This window comes from Pseudophryne corroboree, chromosome 10 (assembly GCF_028390025.1).
Source record: "Pseudophryne corroboree isolate aPseCor3 chromosome 10, aPseCor3.hap2, whole genome shotgun sequence".
In the NCBI taxonomy this organism is placed as follows: domain Eukaryota; kingdom Metazoa; phylum Chordata; class Amphibia; order Anura; family Myobatrachidae; genus Pseudophryne; species Pseudophryne corroboree.
The window spans coordinates 23,375,154-23,395,816 of record NC_086453.1 but is presented as its reverse complement, the minus strand read 5'-3'; the positions used below and the strand labels follow the sequence as shown (position 1 = coordinate 23,395,816).

Sequence of the window (20,663 nt, the reverse complement as noted above, 5' to 3'; positions counted from 1 at the left end):
AATCTAATATCTGGTTTGTAACATCCAGTACACAAGAGCCATGGACACCAGTCTGAGACATAAAAGCTTCCTTCCTTCCTTCCCGCTGGCATCTCTTGGAAGTCTTTGAAATGAAATGCATCATCCCTTAAAGGTTAGTTATAAAGTCAGTAAGAGCAGAGGACACTGGCTGCAGCCCCAGCTGGTTAATCAGTGACAGAGAGGCCGGTTGAAGGGTCAGCGCTGATTTCCCATCAGATACACCAAAGTCCCTGTATGAGGCAGAGAATAGGTGCGCACCACCTGTCCTGTTATTCCCGACCGGCCCTTCCTGCTGCTGAGTCTGACTGGAGACCCTCCCCTGGTAAGTGCCAGATGCCTGAGCATAAGGAACTGACCACGATCTAACTCAGACGGAAATAGGATCTTAGATCTGCAGCTAATTGGACTGTTCCCAGGTGATCGAACAATGGCTGAACTGGGTGGAAAGGATATGACATGTATTATGCTATCATAGAAAATATACCAGTCACGTGACCAGGAGAGTTTGCAGTTGGGTGGTGTTGTAGTGCCCACCTGTACTGAAAATCATTTATTAAATTGAAAAAGGTGTTTTGTTGTACATTATACCAAGTAAGTGTTCAGTATGAAAATTCAGGTTTATCCATACTGGAGGAATGTTGTCCAGTGACAACTAAATACCAGCGAAAGGACGTAGTATGGCGCTGAGCGGCCGCGGGCATGAAAAAGATGTTGGTGACCCATTGGTAGGGTAATAAGAATAGAATTTTCTGTTTTGGGCGGAATTGTCCTTTAGGTGTTCTGAGCACCAAACCACATGTTGTTACCTATTGGCACACACACACACACACTATATATATATATAGATAGATAGATAGATAGATAGATAGATAGATAGATAGATAGATAGATAGATAGATAGATAGATAGATAGATAGATAGATAGATAGATATAGCTATATATATATATATATATATATATATATATATAGATATAGATATATATATCTTTGTAAAAAGTATAGCATATAGCGTGTTTTAATGAGAAAGTATGTTTTGTTTTTTGAAGTGAGTTTTCTTCTCTGAGATTTGCTGGAAATGATAATAAAATCAGAAGGTGATTTTTATTACCTGTTTTTAGCAATAAAATTAATCTCTAGATATCTGGACCAATATGGGATTAGCTATTGGTTACAAAGAAAAACTATTTTAAGATGATATTGTGTGGAGCTACATGTTAGCGAGTCATTTGTTTCACACAAAGATGGTCTCCAGCTGAAGTGACCAGATCGCATTGGTTTGTACTGGCTGTCCTGTACACAGCACTGGAGAGCTGTTTGCTTTTGGTGACATACGGAATACTGTTGTGTCATACCCAGAATCAGAACACACAGACGCTATAAAGGTTCTGAGAGTAAATGCCCAGAAAGAAGACAAAGTTCTGCTCTGTGAAGAAGATGAAGAAGGAGCACACAAGTAGAATTCATTTTATTCTGCATTTTATTTTTGTTTATGGGCTTTAAAAATTATTTTCTAAGCCATGGATGGAGGTAAAGTGGACAGAGATAAAGTACCAGCCAATCAGCACCTACATGTCATTTTTTAAACACAGCATGTGACAATTAGGAGCTGATTGGCTGGTACTTAATCTCCGTCCAAGGCTAAGTAAATAGACCCCTTAGTAACAATTTACGCTGAGAAATATTGCCAAAAACAAGTACACCTGTATCATATCCGGTACATACATCGGGGTTTCTGAAACTTGGGGGTAAATTTACCAAGATGGGAGTTCTATTTAAGATACGATGTTGCCCATAGCAACCAATCAGATTCTACTTCTCATTTATCTAGCACCTTCTAGAAGATAATACCTGGAATGTGATTGGTTGCTATGGGCAACATCCTATCTTAAATAGAACTCCCATCCTAGTAAATTTTCCCCCTGGCCCTTAACATACCCTAACAGTCCAGGTTTTAAGGATTTCCATAATTGTGCACAAATGGTATAATCAAATTGACTGGGGCACTTGCTATGTCACATCCTTTAATCCTTTTTGCTAGGGTGCCATCAGAATCGCGTTCACCATCCACTGACAGATATTGTTCTACAAAATTAGAGTGAGTTGTAATTATTTAGGGGCAAACTGGATATAGGGCCTCGCCACCGCAATGCTCCGTATCCTCCCTGAAAATGGAGCGTAGCCCCTCCACCACCACTACGCCCCGCGACCACCTCTGCCTGATTGACAGGCAGAGGCAATCGCTTTTTCTGCGCCCCCCCCCCTGCAGAAAGTGCGGGTGCATGCACAGGACGGGTGCTGCACATGCGCCCATGGGGAAATCGTAAAAATTTTGGTTGGATCGCGATTCTCAATCCAACCTGAATTAGCCCCACACAGTCTAAGAGGGTTATTCAGGTTTGTTAGCAAACCAAAAAAGCAAGCAAATGGACAAAACCATGTTGCACTGAAGGTGAAGCAGATGTAACATGTGCAGAGAGAGTTAGATTTGGGTGGGTTGTATTGTTTCTGTACAGGGTAAATACTGGCTGCTTTATTTTTACACTGCAATTTAGATTTCAGTTTGAACACACCCCACCCAAATCTAACTCTCTCTGCACATGTTACACCTGCCCCACCTGCAGTGCAGCGTGGTTTTGCCCAATTGCTTGCTTTTTTGGTTTGCTAACAAACCTGACTAAGACCCTAAGGGGGTCATTCTAACCCAATCGCACGCTGCAGTTTTTCGCAGCATAGCGATCGGGTCAGAACTGCGAATGAGCCGGCGCATGGCCACCCGTCGCTGCGCTACGATTGCCTCTGCCTGATTGACAGGCAGAGGCGGTCGATGGGTGGGAAGGGGCGAAACGGCACCATTTGGACGCCGTTTCGTGGCCGCGGTCCCGCCAACGCAGGCGTGGCCGGACCGTGCGGGGAGTGGCCCGCAGCGGCTGTGTAACATCACAGGCAGCCGCTGCGGGCCGGGGAGCGACGAGTAGCTCCCGGCCAGCACGATAAAGCTGCGCTGACCGGGAGCTACTCTTGAAGTGCAAAGGCATTGCTACTGTGCGATGCCTTTGCAGTTCTGCGGGGGGAGGCGGCACTGACATGCGGGTCGGGATAGACCTGTGCTGGGTGTCCCCCCACATGTCTGAGTTCATGATCGTAGCTGTGCTAAATTTAGCACAGCTACGATCAAATCGGAATGACCCCCTAATTTCCCAATGTGGTTCTATGTTTGTGGTTTTATTGTATCTTACAATGTATACATGGAACATCTAATGTTGCAATTTTTTATTTGTGAAACTGTTAAGTGTCTATATTGTGTATAACTCATGGGCACCACAGTCACTCAGTGTATACATAGGCTTAGTCTGTGACTGAAGAGGAGGAGCCTCAGAATTCTAGAATAAACGGAATTAAATACTAAATTATGATGTTCATTTGTATTGGATTGTTACAATGAGCCTAATTCCAAGTTGATCGCAGCAGGAACGTTTTTAGCAGTTGGGCAAAACCATGTGCACTGCAGGGGGGGGGGGCAGATGTAACATGTGCAGAGAGAGTTAGATTTGGGTGGGGTGTATTCAAACTGAAATCTAAATTGCAGTGTAAAAATAAAGCAGCCAGTATTTACCCTGCACAGAAACAAAATAGCCCACCCAAATCTAATTCTCTCTGCAAATGTTATATCTGCCCCCCCCCCTGCAGTGCACATGGTTTTGCCCAATTGCCAACAAACGTGCTGCTGCGATCAACTCAGAATTACCCCCAATGTCAGTTGGATTTTGAGTATAACTTCATGTTAAAGCATTTTACAGTAAATAACATAGTTCAATATTATTTCTGTCTTAATTATATACAACCTTTAAAAAGGTGATACAATGCTGAGAGTACCTCCCTTGTGGATAGGACTGCGGGCATTAGGTCGCTTTCCCAGTTCACATGTGAATAACGGGCGAGATGTATAACGAGTGGGAGGGGAGTAGTGATGTCATGCTGTAAGTAATAGCTATTTATAGTGCACACATATTACACAGCGCTGTACAGTGATGTCCTTGCCTCAGTGGAGCTTACAATCTACATTCCCTATCACATGGGTAAACATACACGCAGGACTGTAGCTAGATGTGTGCGAGTGGTGCCAACGCACAGGGGGCAGCCCAGGGGAGGCGTCATTGCTGCCCCACGGCACCTGAATGTGGGTTGCATGGTGCTTGGAATGGGCTGGCATGGGGGCATGGGAACAGGGAGCGTAGACGGTACATGAAGCAGGAGTGAAGCTGGCACAGGGCTGGCATAGGGCATGAGAGTGGGGAGCGGAGCCAATACAGTAAGCGGGAGCAGGGCTGGTATAGGGCATGGGAGTGGGGAGCGGAGCCAGAACAGGGCGTAGGAGCAGGGCTGGAATAGGGCATGGGAGTGGGGAGCGGAGCCAGAACAGGGCGTAGGAGCAGGGCTGGCATAGGGCATGGGAGTGGGGAGTGGAGCCAGTACAGGGAGCAGGAGCAGGGCTGGCATAGGGCATGGGTGTGGGGAGCGGAAACAGTACAGGGAGCAGGAGCAGGGCTGGCATAGGGCATGGGTGTGGGGAGCGGAGCCAGAGCAGGGGGCGTGGCCAGTACAGGGCGTGGGAGCAGGGCCGGCACCGGGCGCACTGCTGTCCTGTTATAGCACTGCATAGACACTAATTTAATTTTTGCAAGTAATCATTTTACTTATCTGTATGTTTTTGGCATGTGGGGGGAAACCGTATATCACCAGGTGGAAGCCCACACAAACACCGGCAATACATACCAATGGTGGCAGAACTGATACAGCATCCGCTCAATTTAGAATTCTGCTGATATTTAATTCAGGAATTGTGCGAAGTCTACAGTCTCAGTTGTTAATTATTATACACAGTTATTATACTCATCTCTGGCCTATCAGCCTCTTCTTGCGGTTTGGGAATGGCCTGGAATTTGTGTGATGTTCTATTGTGTGCACAAATGGCAAAGTGACCGAAAATTAGGGGTAAAGTCCTTCGAGAAACTCTTCATGCTGAGCTAATAATTATCCATGGAACAAACTAGACATCACAGTGTCTGTATACTGCAGTCTGTCTACCTGTCATCGCCACTGGTCTCAGCTGGCATTTTGCAAACCAGCCTGCGACAAGCATGACAGTATGAACTGGCAGTCCAGGGTCTTTGATCTTTCCGGATCAGGGAGGCAAATATATGTTATTGCTGCCGTCCCAAAACTTACACAAAAATGTATCAACAATGAGAAATTGGAGCTAATGAACCTGGCGATAATAGGAAAGAGTATGGATGAACAGACCAGGAGAGCTGGCAATCCTTATTTTTCCGCAGGCGGACGAAGCGCATCTTGCGGTATAAGTGGCCTTTGGCACAATGCAGTCCCCAGTGCTGTAACTAGACATTTTAGCGCTGTGTGCAAGGAACAGCATCAGGCACGCAAAAAATATAGGGGCGTGGCTTCATGGGGAAGGGGTGTGACCACCAAATAATACCAATTCATATTACAGTGCACAGTAGACTCCATTATTCAAATTACGCCGCACAGTTGCACCACTACACCAGGTAGAGCCCCTTTTACACATTACGGCAGGCAGAATCCCCTTTTACACATTACGGCTGGTAGAGCCTTATTTTACACATTACGGCAGACAGTCCCCCTTTTTAGACATTACGGCAGGTAGAGTCCCCTTTTACACATTAAAGCAGGCAGAGCCCCCTTTTACACATTACGGCAGACAGAGTCCCCTTTTAGACATTACGGCAGGCAGAGTCCCCTTTTACACATTACGGCAGGCAGAGTCCCCTTTTAGACATTACGGCAGGCAAAGTGCCCTTTTAGACATTACAGCAGGAAGAGTCCCCTTTTGCACATTGGGCCTAATTCTGAGTTGATCGCAGCAGCAATTTTGTTAGCAGTTGGGCAAAACCATGTGCACTGCAGGGGGGGCAGATATAACATGTGCAGAGAGAGCTAGATTTGGGTGGGGTGTATTCAAACTGAAATCTAAATTGCAGTGTAAAAATAAAGCAGCCAGTATTTACCCTGCACAGAAACACTATAACCCACCCAAATCTAACTCTCTCTGCAAATGTTATATCTGCCCCCCCCCCCCCCCCCCCCCCTGCAGTGCACATGGTTTGGCCCAATTGCTAAAAAACTTGCTGCTGCTATCAACTCAGAATTACCCCCATTATGGCAAGCAGAGTCCCCTTTTTAGACATTATGGAAGTCAGAGTCCTCCTTTAACACATTACGACAGAAATTAAGGTTATTTCTGCACCCCAATCAGGCACATTTGTAAGGGGACTAGCAATTCACACAGTTACAAAAAAAGTGTTTTTGTAAAGCATACTTGTAACTTAAGGCTCTGCAGTCAAATTCCATAGACGTTAGCCAGTAATGTGCTGATTCAATATGCAAAAGCCACGGCTAAGAGCATGTGCATCACAGCAGACAGGGACCACGGAGTATTTGTGCCTAAAATTAGCCCAAGTAGGCTTCCCAAACAAGAGTACTCTTTTAAGAAAGTGTATAGTAGCACTATTTTAAGTTCATAGCTGCAATAGATAATATCAATCTCAGGAAAACAGATAAAAATGACATACAGTATACAATATACCAGCTAGTATTTTATTTTAAAGGTAGGTAAACTAAGTTATTGAACTGCAGTGTTGAATTCACATGGTTTATTTTGTGCTGACAAACAGTGAACGTTTCAGTCCAGCACGATAAGTGGGTGTTTCCACTCATGCAAAAGTCTGAAATTACATTTATTTAGCTATAAGTTTCACTACCTAAATCAATGGAAGAACCTGCACCCTGAACCACATACGAAGTGTGGGGATTGGGAGCCGGAAAACAACAGCTGCTGCGCCGGTCCCCGCAGTCCAGTGCAGGGAGCCGGCGCAACGGCAGCTGTTAAGACCCCCCGGCTCTGATCCCTGCAGTAATGGCCAAGCAGCATGCAAAGAGGATAGCAGATAGATGCGGACGGTTGCGCCCAGAGGGAAACTGCTCTGTGTGCCACGCACCGTCCACCCACACCTAGTTACGACCCTGTCAGTCTATATTGTGACATACAGTATGCCCTGAACATAACTATAAGGTTGTAATATAAATAATATTATTTTGTTCTTTCATCCTCTTTCAAAATTCCAACCTACAAAGAAAATTGTATGTACAAAACAATGAGAAAACCATCCAATATAGTTTAGATGTGTTAAGGTGAGAATTGGGTGAATCACCAGGAAACTACAGACCACTCTGGCAGAATGAGTGACATTTACTATGGGAGTACGAGTGCTGTAATAGGGGTCTCAGCCCTCTTACTGCACCACCTTGGGCTACAATCCAGCCATGCTTACTGGGTAATAAATACACCCACTCATCTCCCATGGTGCACATCTGTAGAGCTGCCTAGTAATGCAGATGCTGGGTGCACTGTGAATGGCACATTCAATTAACCTCAATGCTTATTCTGTACTCTCCAACTCCAATACATCTGATACATTATGTGGTCACTTTACTGCAGGCATTCCCAACCGTGGTCCTCAAGGCACACCAACAGTGCAGGTTTTAGTGATATCCAGGCTTCAGCACAGGTGGTTAAATCAAAATAACTGAGGTACTAATTAAGTCACCTGTGTTCAAGCCTGGATATCACTAAAACCAGGACTGTTGGTGTGCCTTGAGGACCGAGGTTGGGAAACACTGCTTTACTGCTAAGTGCTCCGGACCTTTGTGCTGGTGCTTTGAGTCCTGGGTTATTCTAAAACTGCCCAGTATTGGGGGGGGGGGGGTTACCACTCCTTAGCCCTCGCTCATTATGCCATGAAGTGGGTCACTTGTATATGGGTCTAGTAGTCAGAGACCCCAGACCAAAATACATCTATGAAAAAGTTAAAAGTCAAGACTACTTTTATTATTAAAATATCTTATGAAATTCCTCCTTACAGGCCCTTGTTATAGGGCTGATCCTGAGTATGGAACAAATCAAAAGAAAGCAAATGGACAAACCATGCGGCACAGCAGGGGGTGCAAATACTTTTATAATGTTTGCATGCAGTGTAAATACTGGCTGCTTTTGCATGTAGCCTACAAATGCTGGATACCTTTATTTTTACACCATAACATAATGACTCATATTCATGAGATATCAAATGATATAAAGAATAATAGTAAAAGAATCTTTCATTTAGAATACAATGTTGAGAATTCGGCAATCATCCCTACCCCACAAGCTCGCTGCTTAGATGTCATACTTGACTCTGATCTGTCCTTTGTTCCCCACATTCAATCTGTCTCAAGATCATGTTACATACATCTAAGAAACATATCCAAAATACGACCATATCTTACACAAGACACAGCAAAAACTATAATCCATGCTCTCATTATCTCCCGCATTGATTATTGTAATAGTCTCCTGACCGGTCTTCCCAAACATAGGCTCTCACTAGTAGCGGATCTTGCCATGGGCAAGCAGGACTTTTGCCCAGGCCGCCGCCTTCCGGTGGGCGCCGGCGCCATCCGAAGGGCGCCACACCATGTCAAGATCCGCTACTGTTTGGCAGTGCCTCCTGCTGTGTCCCCCACTGTGAAGGGAACTAGACGCTACCCGTCTAGTTTCCCTTCGTGGAGAGGATCTTTGCTGTGCGGTGCGCAATGACATCATCACACACCGCACAGCATTGTGGGACTGGCACAGACGTTAGGGGTCATAATTGACCTCTAGTGTCTGTCTATGCTGTGCTATGGGAGAGACGTCATGACGTCTCTCCCATAGATCCGAGGGGAGGAGTGGCGCCAGAGGAGGTCTGCAGCGGTCGGGAATCAGGAGCGGGGATAGTAAGTATTAATTTTATTTTTATTTGTAAGCAGCGCTACTGTACAGGGGGCACAAATGGGGGCACAAATGGGGGCACAACTCTACAGGGGGCATAACTGACCATGCCCCTGTATGAAGCCACGCCCCTATTTTTCGCCCGGGGCGCCACAAGGGCTGGAACCGGCCCTGGCTCTCACCACTACAATCCATTCTGAATGCAGCGGGGAGGCTTATCTTCCTCACTAGACGTTCATCGTCTGCAGATCCACTCTCAGTCCCTCCATTGGTTACCAGTATTCTACCGTATTCAATATAAAATACTTTTACTCACACACAAGGCCATTAACCAAACTGCATAAATGAATTAAATTAAATATGCAACTCTTACATAAAGGGAACTTGCAACATGTTTCCTAAAGCTACTGACCACTCTGCATTTGGGTTCTCCTTACAACAGGAAGGAGCGGGGGCTCGTTGTGTAATCTGAAGATGTCGTTAGCTACCACAGTCTAGCTCTAAGAACTTTCATTCTTGGGAACCTAATAAATGGGTGGCACTTACATTGGGACCCCAAATATGAATGGCTGCATTACATAAAGCATGCAGAAGCTACTATACCGACATGTGTAACAGACACGTTCACTAGCCTGTGTGTTGTATTGTGTACTTCTATGCAAAAGTGCACCAACTTGATTGGTAAGAGCCTTTCAAGTGTCATGGTCCATGGAAAAGCTTTCTGCCTCTGTAGGTAAAGGTTAAAAAATGCAGGGCCCAAATAATAGGCCTGCAAACCCTCCAACATGACCCGCCCCACTAGGTACAAAATGCTCTGTTCCTGGACTTCCCTCTTAATTTATGATTTCCATCACCTGTGTTGAACTAGTTACATGATAAGAAAGCTGTTTCTTCACAGGTGATGGCAATAATAACTTAAGAGGGAAGTCCAGAAACAGAGCATTTTGTACCTAGTGGGGCGGGTCATGTTGGAGGGTATGGGCCTGTTGCCTCAAAGCACAACCCTTTTCAGCTCATATCCTTTATTCGGAGAATACCATCTTCCTATTGAGAGCCGTATACCACTGCTGTTTCCCTAAAGCCGCCATCTTGTCCAAAGTTACCTGCACTGACATTTGAGCATGACATTACAACAGAGCATTTGGGTTATGTAGGGGCATAAGGAGACGTGTGTAATTGGTGGCACCACTCAGGACATAAGGGGGTGCAATGGATGCTGCCTTGGGGGGGGGTAGTGTGTGTGTGTGTGTGTGTGTGTGTGTGTGTGTGTGTGTAGGGGGGCACTTATAACAGGGGGCCCTGGAGTAATGGTATTACATATTATATTGTGCTTACCTCCCAACATGATCCATTCCAGGAGGGACAAAATGGAGTCACCTGTGTTGAATTATTTAATTTCCAGGTAGATAGCATGTTGTCCCTCCTGGAATTCTTATGAGGTATGGATTGTGTATATTACATTTTAACTAATGGTGTAAATTACATTTAAATAGTTTAATAATGCTTGGGTACTGTTTATAACTATAGCTAATTGAGAGACAAATATTTTATAAAGTTTTCCTGTAGGGGAACAAAGGGCACTTAATCAACCTTAAAATACACACAGAAAAATAAAATCTATAATTTATCTTACAAGAATGCAATAGCAGCAGCCTCTGTACTACTTACACACTGGGACAGGACTCAGGAGGACTCTCTGTGTGTATGTTTCTTTCTCTCTCTCTCTCTCTCTCTCTCTCTCTCTCTCTCTCTCTCTCTCTCTCTCTCTCTCAACCTGAATGGTCTCATTAGATAACAGGTTACACAGGACCCAGACACCCAGGTGGAGAGGAGGAGAAGCTGGGATCCCGGGGTCACTTGCAGCTCTCTGCCCCCTCCTATCTCTGCTCTGGTTGGGAAGTTTAGTCTTTATCTCATGAAACCCGATACTCCTTTGTCTCTGCCTGTACTGCATACTCTACTGCTCACATTCTGGCTGCCTGGTTCTACTGCTGCACAAGAGGGAGAGCTAGTGATGTGAGTATGCTCTGGCAGGGGGCCCCCTGACAGAAGGGGGGCCCAGCATACAGTATGCCCTGCGACCTCTCCTTAATCTGGCTATGGCAGGACATGTCCATCTTCATGCTCCTGGTGTTTGTTCTGTGACACCATGACATCACAAGTGCCTAGATGTCTCTGCACCCTGCTGCTCGCTAGAGTTGTGCTTCTGTGCATAATGCAATTTCTAAATGACCTTTCTGTCTTTCAGATGCAAATCCTCATTTCCTCTTATATCTTATTTGAGTCCAATGAATATCTCAGTATAAAGAAATCCCTCTTGATAATTCCTAAAGGTGTCCATTTCTTTACTTAGAATTTAGATGAGCCTCCGCTTTGTACAGTACATTATACCTTGATGTATTGCTTTGTGCTATTCGCAACTACGTACAGTCATATGCACAGTATGAAAGTTAAATCTGATATGAGTCTGGAGTTTAGTATATACCACGTGTGTCAGTGACAGAATTGGTGAGTGATGGGCCCAGGTGCAAAAATATGCATTGGGCTAGGGATGGCCATCGGTAGGTTAATTATCAATGGTCACCATTACTGAGCTGCAAGTGCTGCTATATGAGGGTTGATCATTGCATTCATTAATCACAGGTCTAGTTGCTGGTGCTTTCACTATTTGTCCCAGTACTGAGATTACCTGGTATGGTTTGAGAACCAAAAACTTTGCTAGTGTGTCTCTTTAATAAAGCACATGAATACATATTACCACATCTGACATGTGTTACATTGTTGCCATACTCTTTTGAATATTGGCCCTCATTCCGAGTGGTTCGCTCGGTAAATTTCTTCGCATCGCAGCGATTTTCCGCTTAGTACGCATGCGCAATGTTCGCACTGCGACTGCGCCAAGTAAATTTGCTATGCAGTTAGGTATTTTACTCACGGCTTTTTCTTCGCTCAGGCGATCGTAATGTGATTGACAGGAAGTGGGTGTTTCTGGGCGGAAACAGGCCGTTTTATGGGTGTGTGGGAAAAAACGCTACCGTTTCTGGGAAAAATGCGGGAGTGGCTGGAGAAACGGAGGAGTGTCTGGGCGAACGCTGGGTGTGTTTATGACGTCAAACCTGGAACGACAAGCACTGAACTGATCGCAGATGCCGAGTAAGTCTGGAGCTACTCTGAAACTGCTAAGAGGTTTTTTTGAGAATCTTTCGTTCGCAATTTTGCTAAGCTAAGATTCACTCCCAATAGGCGGCGGCTTAGCGTGTGCAATGCTGCTAAAAGCAGCTTGCGAGCGAACAACTCGGAATGAGGGCCATTGTTGCAATTAAAAGAGACTCTTGTAAAGCTATTGGTGCCATTAATCTATCCTGAAGATGTGTGTGTGTATATGTATAACACACACACACACACACACACACACACACACACACACACACACACACACACTATATGTATATGTATAATAATAACTAACTATATGTATATATATATATATATATAGTTAGTTATTATGTGATGTGCGGTATATTCTACATATGATTGTTATGTGATGCTTATTTTTTTACTTTTTCTATCGTGTTCGGTGTGTATTAGTATGTTTAGTAAATAGATAATACTGGATTTTGCGGTCTAGTTACATTTATTCACCAGTGCATTCTATCTACCATTCTGCTTGTTTTCAGCAAGCATGAAAAGTGGATTTTATATAAAGCCGCGTGGGGGATATACCCCTTTGTCACTTTTATTGTGATTTGTTTATTTTTTAAACCCATGTCACAGTCACGTCTACGGCAAATGTTTTTCTGTTGCTTTTTAGCAACATTAAAAATTGCGGAAGGTGACTTTTTTTTCTACAATGCGCAGTTTTCTTTCAATTTTGATGTAATTACACACCTGCAATTTTTACAAAATTAGAGACTATTACCTTCTAGGGCAGAGGTAGCCAAACGCGGTCCTCAAGGCCTGGTTTTAAATGTATCCATGCTTGTCCACAGGTGACTTAATTAGCACCTTAGACAATTTAATGTAACCATCTGTGCTAAGCCAGGGATATACCTAAAACCTGGACAGTTGGGATGCCTTGAGGACCGCGTTTGGGAACGTCTGTTCTAGGGCCTCAGTTTTCACTGGGATCTGTAACACTATACCATGCTAGAAAAGCCAGATACTGTACATTCAGTAATACTGAAAACACATTTACACAAACAGAATGAAAGTTCTCCACTGTAATTTGTTACAATGTTTCAGCTCCATATATGGTTTGTCTTCAGGTGAACTCCCCACAGAGACAAGCTCCTTCAGGGATGCCTCTCTTATACTGTAGATCTGATCTCTAGACGTTGTTACATTTACAAGACATGATTATCCTGTCTCGTACCCATTAGTAACATGGCAGCACCAAACTTACATCACAAACACATTTATGACAATATTTACTGCGCAATCACATTTTTTGGATACTAGTCGTCATGCAGTCTCTCCGCACACATTACACTGAGGTCCAATCAGAACCTCAGAGGTTTGCAACAAAACACCATCAGATTACCTAGCACAGTGACAGGTTTTCCGGTTTACCCTTTAGGCACAATGCAGATCTGCACTATTGCATAACAAACCAAACAGCGGTGCCATTAATACACACATTCTGCAACTCTGAATACCACTAGATCACAGGTTCTCAAACTCGGTCCTCAGGACCCCACACAGTGCATGTTTTGTAGGTAACCCAGCAGGTGCACAGGTGTATTAATTACTCACTGACACGTTGTAAAAGGTCCGCAGGTGGAGCTAATTATTTCACTTGTGATTCTGTGAGGAGACCTGCAAAACATGCACTGTGTGGGGTCCTGAGGACCGAGTTTGAGAACCTATGTAATAGAGATGAGGTGGTGACACTGAACCTGCTATAGGAATTACAGTGTGCATGGTTGCATAAAGTTGGTGTCTCAGTCCTGGCTCATTAGACAGCACAGATGCACACAATGGAAGGAGTTTGTATTGGCATTCACATAAAATCACAGGCAGGCGTCCACCAATAGACGCTGCACCTCAGAATCATTCTGATTTGCTGGTCACAGCGGGATTCAAGTGAAATTGCTGCTAGTTTTAAAGCGGCAATTCGTTTTAAGGCAAGAAATAACCTGGCTATGAACATGGCCGCTGTCTCGCCATAATTGCGCTGGGACCTGCAAATCGGAACCTATTACATTTGGGCCACTGATTAATCAGAATTAAGATGCCGACAATTACACTTAATAAAGAATAATCTTACCTAGAGGAGTCTTCTCATTCATCGTGGAATCCACGGAAACATTTTGCGCAACAGTTTTGGAGAAGTTTCTCATCTCTAAATCCGTCATTCAGCTTTAAATAAATTCCCATTCCCAATCTATTTCCAGAAGCCAAGATCCAAGGCATTGTTTCCGTGCAAGACGCTGTAACGTCTCTGACACTGAGAAATGGAATATTATTCCCCAGATTAACTGTACAAAGGGGGATTTGGTAAAAACCGGACTGGTCCGGACCCCGGAACGCATCCCTGCAGGCTGTGGCATACTCAGCCATTGTGTAGATAGTACTGTGTGACCCTGTCCATCCCAGTCCGGGGGGAGTCTCGTCCGGTGAGATGTATGTGTCAGCAGTCACCGGGAGACGGGAAGAGAGAGATTACAGCCGCCCTGTATGATCCGGACCATTTTGATTTTTTACCACATCCATGGATCATACAGTCCCCCCCGGTGACTGCTGTCATATACACCCCCCGGGACGAGACACACCCCAACATAGGCTCTGCGCTCTCGGCCCCCTGGAAAGATAGATAAGTCTCCCAGATCCGGCCTCACCTTGCAGCCCCTCACAGCACTCCTACATAGTAGGGACACCAGGGAGACCAATGGTGCGATTTGCACTGAATCGTGTCATCGTAGTCCCGCCCCCCGCTATTCAATGCCTGTAATCAGGGCATTGAATAGCAAGAGTGAGGCCATGATGAAGCAGTGCGTGGTCACGCCCCCAAACTGTCCACCAGCGATGAGGCCACACACCCTGTAATACCATCCTGGCAACCCCCACCCCCATGGAGCAGTCAGAAAGTCGGTAAGCCTGCCCCCCTGGATGGGGACACTCACTACTATCTCCAAAGTGGCTGATATTGCTGCAGGGATGCGGTCCAGCGTTCCCGGGGTCCTGATCATTCCATTCCGGGGTCCAGATTGTTACAGTTTTTACGCAATCCCAAGGGTATCAAGGGTCCAGGTGCCAGGTGCAGAATGTACATTTATAGAGACCATTGTCACTTTAAAAAGTTCAGAGCAGCAAATTCAGTAATTCCAGCGACACATTTGTTTTCTTGTCCTTAATTGTGTCATAAAGACAGGAAAATATATCCTGAGGCAAAAGTCAGTTCCCAGCACTCACCCTATTCACCCTGGGGCCATCAGCAGTAACTGACAGCACAACGTCTACACAAATCCATCCAGATACTCATAGTCCTTTTCATGTCAGGTTACTGAAATAAGGAACTGGAGTCCAGAGATCACAGACCAAGGTTCTCCCGGATGAGGAATGTTGCGACACAGATATGTGTCTACTGTAAATATTCAGATCTTAAAGTTGTTTAACCAGTGGACTAAGTTCCTCCCAGCAAGATAAATATTAGTGCCCTGCCCTATATTTAGATAAATACATGTGTGTGTGTGTGTGTGTGTGTGTGTGTGTGTGTGTGTGTGTGTATATATATATATATATATATATACAGGGCCGGTGCTAGGCTGTTTGGTGCCCCCCTGCAAACTATACAGTTGCACCCTCCCATACTTTACAAAGTGACAGCGCGCGCCTTTGGTGCACACCGAAAAAGGGGTAGTCCCGCTTATGCTCATAATGCCCCCTGTAGTTGTGTCGCTTACACAAAATGTCCCCTGTGGTAGTGCCGCTTACACAATGCCCCCTGTGATAGTTACGCTTACACAATGCCCCCTATGGTAGTGCCGCTTACACAATACCCCCTGTGGTAGTGCCGCTTACACAATGCCCCCTGTGGTAGCGCTGCTTACACAATGCCCACTGTGGTAGTGACGCTTACACAAAATGTCCCCTGTGGTAGTGCCGCTTACACAATGCCCCCTGTGATAGTTACGCTTACACAATGCCCCCTATGGTAGTGCCGCTTACACAATACCCCCTGTGGTAGTGCCGCTTACACAATGCCCCCTGTGGTAGCGCCGCTTACACAATGCCCCCTGTGGTAGCGCTGCTTACACAATGCCCACTGTGGTAGTGACGCTTACACAAAATTCCACCTGTGGTAGTACACACACACAGATACACACATACACAGAGACACACATATACATACACACAGATACACATACAGTACATACACACAGATAAACAAAGGCAGTTGCCGGGAAAAGAAGGGGATTGCCTTTTTGAAGCACTCTTTTAAATTAATTGATATTACATTGATATGATTAGTTATATTAAAACGTAACTTTTAATATTTTCATTAAAATATAAGGGGTATAAATATTTTTTATGTCTATCATGTATGTATACACATGTACAAAATAAGTATCTATGTCACATTCCCCCAAGAAAAATTATTTTATAGACATGTAACTGTCTTTGTGGTGACTATTATTCAGTGTGAGTGTATTACTCAATCCTGTAATAAAACAGATATATAAAGTCACATGGCTTGATTGTCTTCTATTTATTTATCCGGCATATAAATATTATGCTTCTTAGTTCAACAACGAGCCACTGCAGCATAGATCCGGATTCCATACAGCGCCTTCACATACACAATGTGGTACAGTGTCCCTCAATAACTGAGGAGAGATGTAACCACACTACTGCCCTCTATTATTAGTAATTAATATGTCCGGGCTTGCTGGGTTAACATGTTTTGAGTCCTCAGAGGGTTGGAATGATACAAATGTTGCCAGCGCTTACAACATGAAACAATGGGGGTCATTCCGAGTTGATTGCTCGCAGAAAATGTTCGCTGTGCAGCGATGATGCAGAAAAAGGCACTTCTGCACATGCGTATGCGGCGCAATGCGCACGTGCGAATCACGATGTACTTTCACAATGGCCGATGTAGTTTCACACAAGGTCTAGCGAAGCATTTCAGTCGCACTGCTGGCCGCAGAGTGATTGACAGGAAGAGGGCGTTTCCCGGTGTCAACTGACCGTTTTCAGGGAGTGTTTGGAAAAACGCAGGCATGCCAGGAAAAACGCAGGTGTGGCTGGCCGAATGCAGGGCGTGTTCGTGACGTCAAAACAGGAACTGAACAGTCTGAAGTGATTGCAAGCGCTGAGTAGGTCTGGAGCTACTCTGAAACTGCACGAAATTATTTTGTAGCCACTCTGCAATCCTTTCGTTCACACTTCTGGTAAGCTAAAATACACTCCCAGTGGGAGGCGGCATAGCGTTTGCACGGCTGCTAAAAACAGCTAGAGAGCGATCAACTCGGAATGACCCCCAATGTTCCTTCTAGCAATTATTACAGTCATATAGTGAGTTTTAGATACTAGGTTTCAATCCAGGATATATACTGTGTCTCAATTATCAAACTCAACACTGCTTAAACACGTTAGGCATTAAACTACAAAAATGTATGGAAAAAGCACAGACATCTTCATTATCGCCACTAAGAGAAAATCCTCAAACTGCAGAGAACTTTCTATTGATCTCCTACTAACTCAAATCTCTTACAGGATTTGAGCAGTGCGTGTATTGTCGGTACTTGCTATTTTTAAATAATGCATGAGCCATTGGGGGTAATTCCAAGTTATCGCAGCAGCAAATTTGTTAGCAGTTGGGCAAAAGCATGTGCACTGCAGGGGAGGCAGATATAACATGTGCAGAGAGAGTTAGATTTGAGTGGGGTGTGTTCAAACTGAAATCTAAATTGCAGTGTAAAAATAAAGCAGCCAGTATTTACCCTGCACAGAAACAAAATAACAAACCAAAATCTAACTCTCTCTGCACATGTTATATCTGCCCCCCCCCCCCACTCCCTGCAGTGCACATGGTTTTGCCCAACTGCTAACAAACTTGCTGCTGCGATCAACTCAGAATTACCCCCCATGTGCACTGCAGGGGGGGCAGATATAACATGTGCAGAGAGAGTTAGATTTGGGTGGGGTGTGTTCAATCTGCAATCTTAATTGCAGTGTGAAAATAAAGCAGCCAGTATGTACCCTGCACAGAAACAAAATAACCCACCCAAATCTAACTCTCTCTGCAAATATTATATCTGCCCCCCCCTGCAGTGCACATGGTTTTGCCTAACTGCAAACAAATTTGCAACTTGGAATTACCCCCAATGACCCTTCCAATAATCATCACAGTCGTATGCTGATCTCAACGCTCTGGATTGCAGCCCAAAATTGTAAACTGTGTTTTAATCAACAAATACTGTTCTGCTGTAACACATTTGGACATATGATACAAATGATGACAGCGCTTACTGGGGGTCATTCTGACCCATTCGCTCGCTGCGTTTTAACGCAGCAGAGCGAACGGGTCCCTGCTGCGCATGTGCCGGCACCGTAGTGCGCCGGCACATGCAAGACAGCCGAAGGCTGTAGCAAGGATGCGATCGCCTCTGCCTGATTGACAGGCAGAGGCGATCGCTGGGCGGGAGGGGGTGGAACGGCGGCGTTTGCGAGCCGTTTCGTGGGTTTGATTCATCCAACGCAGGCGTGGCCGGACCAAATGGGGGGCGGGCCGCAGCAGCTGCGTGATGAGTAGCTCCCGGCCAGCACGCTAAAGCTACGCTGTCCGGGAGCTACTCTTGAAGTGCAAAGGCATCACCAATGTGCGATGCCTTTGCACTTCTGCGGGCGGGGAGGCGGGGGTGGCACTGACATGCGGGGTGTGATAGCCCTGTGCTGGGTGTCCCCCCGCATGACAGTGTGAATGATCGTAGCTGTGCTAAATTTAGCACAGCTGTGATCAACTCGGAATGACCCCCTACATACTGTAAATACAGCATGAGACAGTGTTCCTTTTAGCAATTATCACAGTCATATTGTGAGTTTTAAATACTGAGTTTCAATCCAGGATATACTGTATACTGTGTCTCAATTACCAAACTCAATACTGCTTAAACATGTTTCAGCATTAAAAATTATTATTATTTTTTTTAAACAGCGCAGATACATCAATTATCATCTTTGAGAATGAATCCTCAAACCGCAGACAATTTTCTATTAACCTGCTGCTATCAGTTTAATATTTCATAGCTCACTCAAATCTCTTAGAGGACCTGAGCAGTACATGTATTGTCAGCACTTACTAATGCATGAAGCAAACATCACGTTTCATATGCTAACGCACTGAATTACAACCCACCAATGTAAACTATGTCCTGATTAGCAAATATCATTCTGCTGTAACACAGTTGGGTATGTGAATAAATAAATAAATAAATAAATAAATACATGGAGAAGCACGAAAGAGGATCAATCACTTTGAGTTTTTAATAATCCGCTGATCTTATATACTCTGTGCCCATTTTCTATGAACCATACCTAAAGATTTTTTTGAGTATTTAGAGCACAGAATGGTTAACATTTACAGATTTCCAAGTCAATATGAGGCAATCACCACAATAATATAAGAAAATAGTCTAACCATTTAGAATGCAATTTGAGACACAAAGTGATCATTCAGATATCAATTGTTTAACAGGGGTACCCCTCAATAGTGTGTAGCAGCAAAATTAGTGTAGTGAAAAGTGAAATTATATCCACTTTGTTTTCTTTACTGCCACATAAAGTGTTGCTCACTTATCCTTGCCATATCATAAGACATTCGGTACTTAGCTTAAAATAAATAGCAGTAGTGCTGTGTATCAATTAAGAATGATCTTAATCAGTGTGGATGATAGAAAGTCAGCCTGTTGAACACATGCCCCCATCTGCTTTCCACCATCTTCTAAGAGCGGATGGAGGGTGAGAGTGGGGACAGCTGCCAGGCCGATAGAAATGTAGCTGCAGTTCCACTCCGTACCCCTGTGTCAGGTGTTAGGTGGACCCTGACACTGCCAGCATTGCAGGGTCCAAATGCGCGTGCAGGGAGGTGTGGACGCTTGAGAAAAAAGTAGGTGTATGAGAGGTAGTGTCTTGCCGTGCTGCTATCGGCGGTCGGCTGTCTGCTGAACGCGACTTCCTCCTGCTGTGAGGAGCCGTTACCTGTAATTAACTCACTGGACGTACGTTTCACCACACACGGGCTTGCTCACCAGTTCTGCCTGACGTGATTTCCGAAAGTCCATTGTTTTAAACATCATTCCCCCAATCTTTAGAATGTAAGCTCTCACGAGCAGGGCCCTCTTCCCTCATGTGCTTATCCTTTCTTACTTTAAGAATCTTCAACTGCACCAAATCCAGCAGTCTTCTGTCACCTGATACTTATTCCAGTGTCATCTGCTGATGTAACTAGGTTTATTTACCCTGTACTTGTCCTTTACTGTCATCAACTGTAAGTTGCTGTTTTCCTGTTTGATTATTTATGTACTCTGTAATTGGGCGCTGCGGAACCCTTGTGGCGCCATATAAATAAAGTATAATAATAATAATAATCCGCTCTCAGTCAAATTTATCAGGTATTGTTATCACCTGTTATTGGTCGCTGGGGTAAGATTAAAGTAATCACCTTCTCACATTTTCTCCTGTGAGAAAACTTCCAACTCCATGTTACCTTATATTAATTAACCATATACGGATACATATTCATGCATAAAAGTTTTTATAACTTATGTAGTTTAACATCAATTTAATTTGAC

General features: G+C 44.6%; 1 protein-coding gene across 1 annotated transcript in view; it reads left to right on the top strand.

Moving 5' to 3' along the window:
* The first annotated feature begins 255 nt into the window (after positions 1-255).
* The window catches only part of HPN (hepsin), a 167,975-nt gene continuing 147,567 nt past the window's right edge, over positions 256-20,663 (top strand). Inside the window, exon 1 of the mRNA XM_063942226.1 lies at positions 256-343. The gene's annotated coding sequence lies outside the window, so the exon portion shown is untranslated. The remainder of the gene's footprint in view (positions 344-20,663) is intronic.